This window comes from Nematolebias whitei, chromosome 14 (assembly GCF_014905685.2).
Source record: "Nematolebias whitei isolate Nwh7 chromosome 14, NemWhi1, whole genome shotgun sequence".
Classification (NCBI taxonomy): domain Eukaryota; kingdom Metazoa; phylum Chordata; class Actinopteri; order Cyprinodontiformes; family Rivulidae; genus Nematolebias; species Nematolebias whitei.
The window spans coordinates 317,925-327,476 of NC_056511.1; the positions used below are offsets into that span (position 1 = coordinate 317,925).

General features: G+C 44.4%; 1 pseudogene; it reads right to left on the reverse strand.

Annotated features, from left to right (window-relative positions):
- The window catches only part of LOC119420746, a 57,609-nt pseudogene that overhangs the window by 5,668 nt on the left and 42,389 nt on the right, over positions 1 to 9,552 (reverse strand).

Sequence of the window (9,552 nt, forward strand, 5' to 3'; positions counted from 1 at the left end):
AGTGTGGACCACAGAGGAGATGGCATCCTCTGTTGATCGGTTCTCACAGTATGCATACTGATGAGGGTCCTCGTTGATGTTGGGTCCTCGTGGAACAGGTGTGGTAAAGGTGTGAACAGATGTGGTATCAGGGTGATACACATGCGGTACAGGGGTGATGAAACAGGTGTGATAAACAGGTGTGGAACAGATGTGATGAAACAGGTGTGGTGCAGGGGTTATACAGTTGTGATAAACATGTATGGTACAAGTGTTGAACAGGTAAGATGAAACAGGTGTGGTACAGGTGTGAAGAAACAGGTGTGGTACATGTACATGTGGTCATGGATTGTCCATAACAAACACCATGTTCAAGCACAAGTGTGTCCATATGTGCTCTTGGCACCAGGACACCCTAGGCCGCGGCTCGATGATCGACTTTGTTGTCGTCTCATCTGATCTGCAGCCACATGTCTTGGACACTCGGGTGAAGAGAGGGGCGGAGCTGTCCACTGACCACTACCTGGCGGTGAGTTGGCTCCAATAGTGGGGGAGGATGCCGGTCAGACCTGGCAGGACCAAACGTATTGTGAGGGTTTGCTGGGAACGTCTGGCATAGGCTCCTGTGACATGGAGCTTTAACTCCCACCTCCGGGAGAACTTCGAACACGTTCCGGGGGAGTAGGGGGCATTCCTGAGTCCGAGTGGGCCATGTTCCGTGCCTCTATTGGCGAGGCAGCTTACCAGAGCTGTGGCCGCAAGGTTGTCTGTGCCTGTCGCGGCGGCAACCCTCAAACCCGGTGATGGACACCGGCGGTGAGGGATGCTGTCAGGCTGAAGAAGGAGTCCTATTGGGCCTTTTTGGTCTGTGGGACCCCAGAAGCAGCTGATGGGTACCGGCAGTCCAAGTGACATGTGGCTCGGGTGGTCGCTGAGGCAAAAACTCGGGCATGGGAGGAGTTTGGAGAGGCCATGGTTAAAAAGCTCGTCGGTGGCAGGGCCCCAGGGGTGGATGAGATTTGCCCGGAGCTCCTTAAGGCTCTGGACGTTGTAGGGTTATGTTGGCTTACGCGACTCTGCAATATTGCATGGACAACGGGGGAAGTTCCCCATGATTGGCAGACTGGGGCGGTGGTCCCCCTATTCAACAAGGGAGACCGTAGAGCGTGTTCCAACTACAGGGGGACCACGCTCTTAAACCTCCCTGGTAAGGTCTATTCGGGGGCTCTGGAGAGGAGGGTCCATCGGATAAGTTGAACCTCAGATTCAGGAGGAGCAGTGCGGTTTTCGTCCTGGTCGTGGAACACTGGACCAGCTCTACACCCTCAGCAGGGTCCTGGAGAGTGCGTGGGAGTTTGCCCAACCAGTCTACATGTGCTTTGTGGACTTGGAGAAGGCGTTTGACCATGTCCCTCGGGGAGCCATGTGGGGAGTACTCTCAGAGTACTCCCCACCACAGGGCTCCCCGAGGGACATGGGGGGGGGGGGGGGGGTACTCTGGGAGTATGGGATACCAGGCCCTTTGATACAGGCTGTTAGATCTCTGTATGACCGGTGTCAGAGCCTGATCCACATTGCCGGCAGTAAGTCGGGCTTGTTCACGGTGAGAGTTGGACTCCGCCAAGGTTGACCTTCATCACCGATTCTGTTCATAACTTTTATGGACAGAATTTCTAGGCGCAGCCAAGGTGTTGAGGGGATCTGTTTTGGTGGCCTTAGGATCGCGTCTCTGCTTTTTGCAGATGATGTGGTTCTGTTGGCTTCATCAGGTCATGATCTACAGCTTTCGCTGGAGCGGCTCGCAGCAGAGTGTGACGCAGCCGGGATGAAGATCAGTTCCTCCAAATCCGAGGCCATGGTCTTGAGCCAGAAAAGGGTAGAGTGCCCTCTCCGGGTCGGGTAGGAGGTTCTGCCCAAAGTGGAGGAGTTCAAATATCTTAGGGTCTTGTTCACGAATGAAAGAAAAATGGAGTGAGAGATCGAAAGGCAGATAGGTGCAGCGTCTGCAGTGAAGCAGGCACTGTACCGGTCTGTCGTGGTGAAGAGAGAGCTGAGTCAAAAGGCGAAGCTCTTAATTTACCGATAGATCTACGTTCCTACCCTCATCTATGGTCATGAGCTTTGGGTTGTGACTGAAAGAACGAGACCTCGGATACAAGTGGCCGAAATTAGTTTTCTCCGCAGGGTGTCTGGGCTCTCCCTTAGAGATAGGGTGAGAAGCTCGATCATCCGAGAGGGACTCCAAGTAGAGCCACTGCTTCTCCACATTGAGAGGAGCCAGTTGAGGTGGCTCGGGCATCTGGTTAGGATGCCCCCTGGACGCCTCCCTGGTGAGGTGTTCCGTACACGTCCCACCAAGAGGAGACCCAGGACACGCTGGAGGGACTATGTTTCTCAGCTGGCCTGGGAACGCCTTGGGATTCCCCGGAGGAGCTGGACCAAGTGGCTGGGAAGAGGGAAGTCTGGGCCTCTCTACTTGAGCTGCTACCCCCGTGACCCGACCCCGGATAAGCGGAAGAAAATGGATGGATGGATGGATGGATAGAAAATATAACAAAGGTTAGAGGAATATGGTTAAACTGTGAAGTCTGTATTTTATTTTGAGTTAAAGGTTAATGTACTATGGTAGATTGAAGACTTTGTTTACTTTTGTATTTATATATTTTGAATTATTTGTCTGTGATGGACTGGAGACCTGTCCAGGTGTCCCCCGCCTCTCACACAGTGATAGCTGGACATGGGCACCAGTGACTCCCGTGACCCGTAAAGGAAGAAGTGGGTAAAGATAATGGATGGATGAATTATTTGTTTTTAGATTTTTATTTTATTTATTTATTTTATTTTAGAAAAATCCAGGCAGCTAAGCTAACCTAATACTGGTAATTTAAGTTACAGAATTTTATGCACTCCCTTTATTTTTTGTTCTTATTTTTGGTATAAATATAAAATGATGCAAAAAGATTTGATACAGTAAAGAACCTAAAATTATTGTTTTAAATAAATATTTTATTTGTTTACATTGTTGTTTATTCTTTTATCTTGACAGTTCCATAACTGAAACAAAATTTATGACCATTTCAATAGAACAGTCGTTTCTGAATCGAAAAATAGATTTTGAATCAAATTGGGACACCAAAAAAAAAAAAAAAAAAAAAGGGAATCGAATTGATTCGCCAGACACAGAGATTCACACCCCTAGTGGTTTTACCTGAGGCGGCGCTCTCAGGTAGATGATGCCATTGAGGGTTATGTCTGATTCAAATTCCTTCAGTAGCCAGGTGTGCCAGTCTTGATAAACACTCCACTCTGTCTCAGACAGGTCGCCGCACTCAAACAGGTTGGATGCAAACACGTACCTGTACCACAGAAAGACAGGTACCTGGTTACCTGTGGGTAATATGACCAACACAGAACGGTTGCTGGCCTCAGCATCATACTGTATATCTGAATCACATGACAGGTGTGCTTCCTGCCTCAGGTGCCAGATCTGTCCTGTGTTACCTGTCTGAGTAGACGGAGCGCTCGTAGAACTGAATGGGGTTTTCTGCCTCCTGAAGTTTGGTGGACGGAGATTGAAGCTGAGCTCGGACTCTGCTGAGGCACGCATAACTCTGCACACAGGTAAGGCAGGCGTACTCCACTTAAACCATACATGTACATCACTTCAAACTGTCTTTTGTCATACTCAGCTGCTTAAACCTTAGAGGGTGGAGTCAGACGAGATACCTGGAAAGTGTAGGCCCAACGGCTAGGTTTGTTGTACAACATCTGCAGAAGGTTTCCTCCACTCTTCTGAGAGGAGCTCAGCTCCTGGAACACAAGTAAAGACATTCTTGAATATGTATGTTATCTCGCTCTACAAAATTGATTGACAACTGCTGCTGATTATGACTTCATAACTCTTTTCATGTCTGTGATGCTGGTGAGACATTTTCATCAGTGATCAGAGTTTAAACAGTTCACCAAACAAAACATCTGTGTTTAAATGACTCCAGCCTCCTACTCTGTTTTTTTTTTTTTTTCAGTTTTGGAACATTAAGTTTTGTCGCGTCATCACTTCGTTAGCACTAATGTAAACTGGTTGTGTGAACCACAACTTGTAAAGTTAGACAATAAATGTTCAACACATTCTGACTTTGTCTTCTTATTATCACCCAAAAAAAATGTGTATTTTGATTTAAGACAGGCTCAGAGTCCAGTTTTATTTTAACCATTTTAGTAAAAACAAATTTGGTGACCATGTTACATTACTGTAGAAAATGTATAAGACTCGAGCTGAATGAGGCACAAGCTTTAAACACTGTGTTTACATTATTTTTTTCATTCATTCAACCTTTATTTAAACAGATAAATCACATTGAGCCTCGAAGACTCATTTACAAGTGAGACCTATTTGGACAGACAAAAACAGCGGTTAACTGGACACGTAGGAGTTGGAGGCGAAAAAAATTCCTCAGACTTTTTTCTTGGCTGAGAAAAACCCCTAATATTGAAAAAAACACCTCGCACAAACAAGCACATATTTACGTAGACATTCTGCAGAGCAGGAAGAAGGAAGAGACGAGACCGGTCAACAACGTCTACAGATACTCTCGAGGTCACTGTAATCAGTCAATGTCCTCCGGTGAGATCCATAAACATTCTCGAGGTATGTCGAGGAATGGCCAAGGATAACCTCTGAGTATCCAAGAGTCCTGAAATGATGACAAAGTTTATTCAGCGGGGTTTCATCTGGTTATCAGTTGGAAATTCCTCAGGGAGGGGGTGGTGAGTGTCAGATCACATTTTCTCCAGGCGAAATTCAGATAAGGTGGCCTTCAAGGACACCAAGGCGACCAAAATTTAGATAAACACACAGTTGTTTTGGGGACAGGCAGAACTTAATGACATCTGCCTTAAGTCTGTGTTTGGTCCACTCGGTTCCGAAATGTCCAAAATAACATGACCACACCGATGGAACATGTCTAAGTAAAAATCCCCAAGATCTGATCCATTCAGCCCAAAGCATTTGAGTCCGGGTACTCGAGACATGAAACCAAACCATCATAAAGGCAAGCAGAATGATCGGGTCCAAATTTGCTGCTGATGACTTCCTTTATTGTAGATAAAAACCAGGACCAGCTGAATCCAAAAAGCAGGAACTAGTTATCATGAATCCAATTAAATATGCGTCCTTAAAATCCACAGATGGCAGCAGAGATAGACACATCATCAAGTCTTCCAGTCGATGAGATATCCAGCTGCGTACGTGCCAACAGGGTAAATCAGCTCGCCCAAAGCCTGTCTTCTCTTGAAGAAATGTTGTAAATTGAGTTGAGGGACCAACTGGTCAGAACAAGTCCATAATTATGGTTCGGAAGAAATGCAAGAGAGTCTCAGAAGCAGTTTCACAGACAGACAGAGCAGCAAAGCGGAGAGGGAGGGAGGGAAGCATCCGATCTCGGCTTGAGCAAGTGGTGAAGTTACATTATAACATTCCACCTTCTGGCTGTAAGTCACAGCTTCCCTGACTGCTCTTGTAATCAGTCAGAGAAAGTTGTTTTTGTTTTGAACGCTTTTTGAATTCAGTCAGAGAAAGGTAACTACATGGATGGTTGAACAGAAGAGCTGCTTCTTCTGAGGGTTTCCACGTGGATCACTTCCTGTCCTCCATCCTCGGTGCCTCAGTGGAACAACTTGTTTGTATTTGGTGTTTGGATCCGATCTCGGCTCTAGCCTCCTCACTGCTTCCCTCATGTTTGGGCTGTAGCGGTGGTGTCTCCCCACTTCTCACAAACATCCAGGCCAGACCAGAGGTTCCCTCCTCATCATCTCCTACTGCCGTGTCCTGTACAGTGGAAGAAAACGTCTCTTAAGGGCTGCTACAAACAGTGAGATTCATAAAACCATAGAGCAGACATCTGTTGAATATAAAGAGTTTATATTGTCTGATAACAACAAAGTCCGTGGTCAATAATCCAGGTATACAATCCAACATTTTTCAGTCAGATCATATGGACAGTTTCTTATTTTTGTACTGAAATGTTTCGCCTTCGATCCAGAAGGCTTCATCAGTCAAGGAAACGTACAACACAAAACTGATTCTTCCTCCAACAGCTTACTCCAAAATGGAACAAACCAGTTATGTTGGTGCTAAGATGGTCTCTTTGTCACGCCCCCTCCTCCATTGCTCGCCCTCTTCCTTTATATTGTCTGATATTTAACAGGTTTGACTTCAGCTCAAGTTTTCTACACAAGGTTGAGTTAAAATAACTACTGCTTCAAAACTGAGTAATTCCTAAAACATTTTCAAAAGTGATGTTCTTTGGAATAATGATCAGAAACTAAGACTGACTATTCAAGTTCCACTTCTTGTGCATTTTCCCTATAGAGTCTGAAGAACTTTCTGGTTTCTAGATATTGCTGAATGTGGCATCAGAGTGTTTTTCTGCAGGACCCATTTGTTTTTAATGAGTTTTAATAAGTAGCAAACATCCAGATGCAGCTAAATCTGCTCAAACCCAACAATACTTGAATAATAATCTATAAGACTAAGGCCTTGCATTAGCATAATGATTAGAAAACACTTTTGTAAGATTGGTTACGTTAGATGTATACGAGGCATTTTGGTGAACTCAGAAACGATTAATTAACTTACCTTTGAAGTCCTTTATGAAACTGGACACATACAGCTTAAATCCTTTGTCCTTTTTACACGTTGGAGCTTTCGAGGACGTCTGAATAATTCTATAAACGTCGTCACTGTCGGCAGGTCCTGCAGCGACCGAGTGGAAAACGCCATTACTGACAATGTGTTGCCTGTGAGCTGGAAGTGTTCAGCGTGACTAAAAAATACAGAGGTGCTAGAACGGAAGTCCGTGGCATATAGGCTATTAAACCAGGCAGACTCTAGAGACAATGTAATGAAAAATGACGGAAGAACGACACAGAGAACCCCTAGGTCAAACACACAGCACAGAGACAAGTGTGACATCGACGTTAAATGTTTAAGTGTGGAATAAAGGGTCACCGAGCAAAAGTGTGCAGGCGGAGGACGTGGTGCAGTCATTGTAAAACCACCACATACAACGACGCCACATGCAGACGTAAAGATACGCAAGACGGAGCGAAGAGGATCGCAGATGAGAGCGGCAACGAATCCGGAGCAGCTGCAGTGGATTATGTCTTCAGAATCAAGGATGAGGACATCAAGGATCAACAGCAGTCAATGCGTAGCATTAAGAAAAGAGGCCTGTTGGTGGACACTGGAGCCACTTCACATATCATCAATGATGTGACCAAGTTCAGGAGCTTCAACAGAACATTCAAGCCAGAGACATGCTGTGTGGAGCTGGCAGACAGAACTCTGCGTAAAGGCATTGCTCAACGGAGAGGAGATGCAGAGGTACTCATGATTGACAGTACAGGTCAGTGACACAAAGTAACGCTGAGAGACACACTGTTCATCCCATCGTACCTGCAGGACATTTTCTCTGTAAAATCAGCCACAACATTAGGAGCAACAGCCACCTTTAAACGAGGCCAGGACAGTTAGAAACATACAGATGGTACTAACTTTAATATTTATGAGTATGGAAAGTTGTATTATCTGCAAACTGAAGATGAAGATAAAGATAAGTGTAATACCTGTCATGACATCCAGACATGGCACGAAATTTTAGGTCACTGCAATTATGATGACATTTTAAAGTTACAAAATGTGGTAAATGGAATGTAGATTACAGGGAAAACAGAAAAACCCGAACATGAATGTGATGTGTGTATTCAAGGGAAGTTTGTGCAAACCAGAAATAGAAATCCTGATACAAGAGCAAAGGCCCCACGGCAGATGGTGCACACAGACTTAGCAGGTCCAATAGGCACTAGGCGGATACAAATATGTACGGTCATTCACTGATGATTATTCCAATGCAGTGTGTACATTTCTTAAAGTCAAAAACTGACACAATACAAGCAACAGAGAAGGATCTAGTAGATGTTGCCCCATATGGGAACATAAAATGTATCGGGTCAGGTAATAGAACTGAGTTTATGTGCAGAGATTTTCAAACTGTTAAGAACAAATGGTATCGGGCATGAGACATCAGCTCCATATTCACCACATCAAAATGAGAGAGGTTGGCATACTCTTTTTGAAATGGGCAGGTGTAAGCTAATTGACAGTCAGTTACCAAAAACATCTATGGAACTACACCGTCCAAATGGCAGCAGTAACAAGAAATACATATTTTAATAAACGAATAAAGAAAACTCTTTACCAAATGTTGACAGATAAAAAGCCAGATTTATAAAAAATGCAAAAATTTGGTTCAGTATGTTACACATACAAACAAAACAAGGGAAAACTTGATGCAAAAGGTGACAAAGGTTTCTTTGTAGGATATAATAAAAACAGCCCAGCCTATTTAATTTACCATCCTGAAACTGAGAGAGTCCATAAGCACAGACGTTAAATTTGTAACCAAGCAAGATGTGCAGGAACAAACACGGACAAACAAGGAGGAAATGGATGATGATGATGATAATTGGGGAAGGACAAGACAGCCTATTGTTGACAGACTAACGGAAAGTTGATGAAAACAGTGAGGAGGTTCAAGAACCAACACTGAGTGATGAATCTAGCAGCAGTAGATATCCTTATAGAGAAAGAAAGAAACCTAGTTGTCAAAAAGATTACGTAACTAATGTCAGCGATAACAATGAAGCTAACACTAGTACAGATTATTGCTACAGAGTGGTATCCCACACACGATTAAGGAAACTGTAGAATCAGATGACCCAAAGTAGTGGATCACAGCTATGGATGAGTAGATCCAGTCATTAAAAGACAACACTTTTACTCTCACTGCTTTACCAGAGGGCAAGAAAACAGTGGGAGGGTGAATGGGTGTACTCGTTTAAGAGATATTGACAGAAACGACAAATATAAAGCAAGATTCGTAGCAAAGGGTTACAGCCAGAAGATGGGAGTAGATTATGGAGAAACATGGTCTCCAACAGCTAATATGACTAGCATAAAGGTGTAAATATAAACCTGTATCTAACCCAGTCCTTCTCAAATCGTGGGGCGCGCCCCCCTGGGGGAGCCCGGAGCAATGCCAGGGGGGGCGCATGTGACCCCGAGGAACATTTTGCGGCAGGGAGGTTTTTTATATCTCTCTTTTTTTTTTTTGCACCATTCTCATTTTTCAGGGTGCGTTCGGCAACTGTTTGCTAAAATCCGGCAACTCTCAGTTTTAATAATAATAAAGTTATGAACAAATGTGATTATGATTGAACCGTGTCGCTTCCCTCTGCTGCTGAGCAGCTGCTGACGCTCGTCACCTGCAGCGCGCGTTAGTTACCTGCCCCCTTTCACTTTTTTTTTTGTTTTGTCAAAGCACAATTTTGATGTTTTTTAATACACAAGTAATGTTTAATAAATGTTAGGACTCTATTCTTTGCTAACAAAATATATTTTATGTCATTAAACAACTTCGTCAGGTTCTTCTCTTGTGAGCGCGTTCCCCTGGACCCACCAACACAACCACACACACACACACACACACACACACACACACACACACACACACA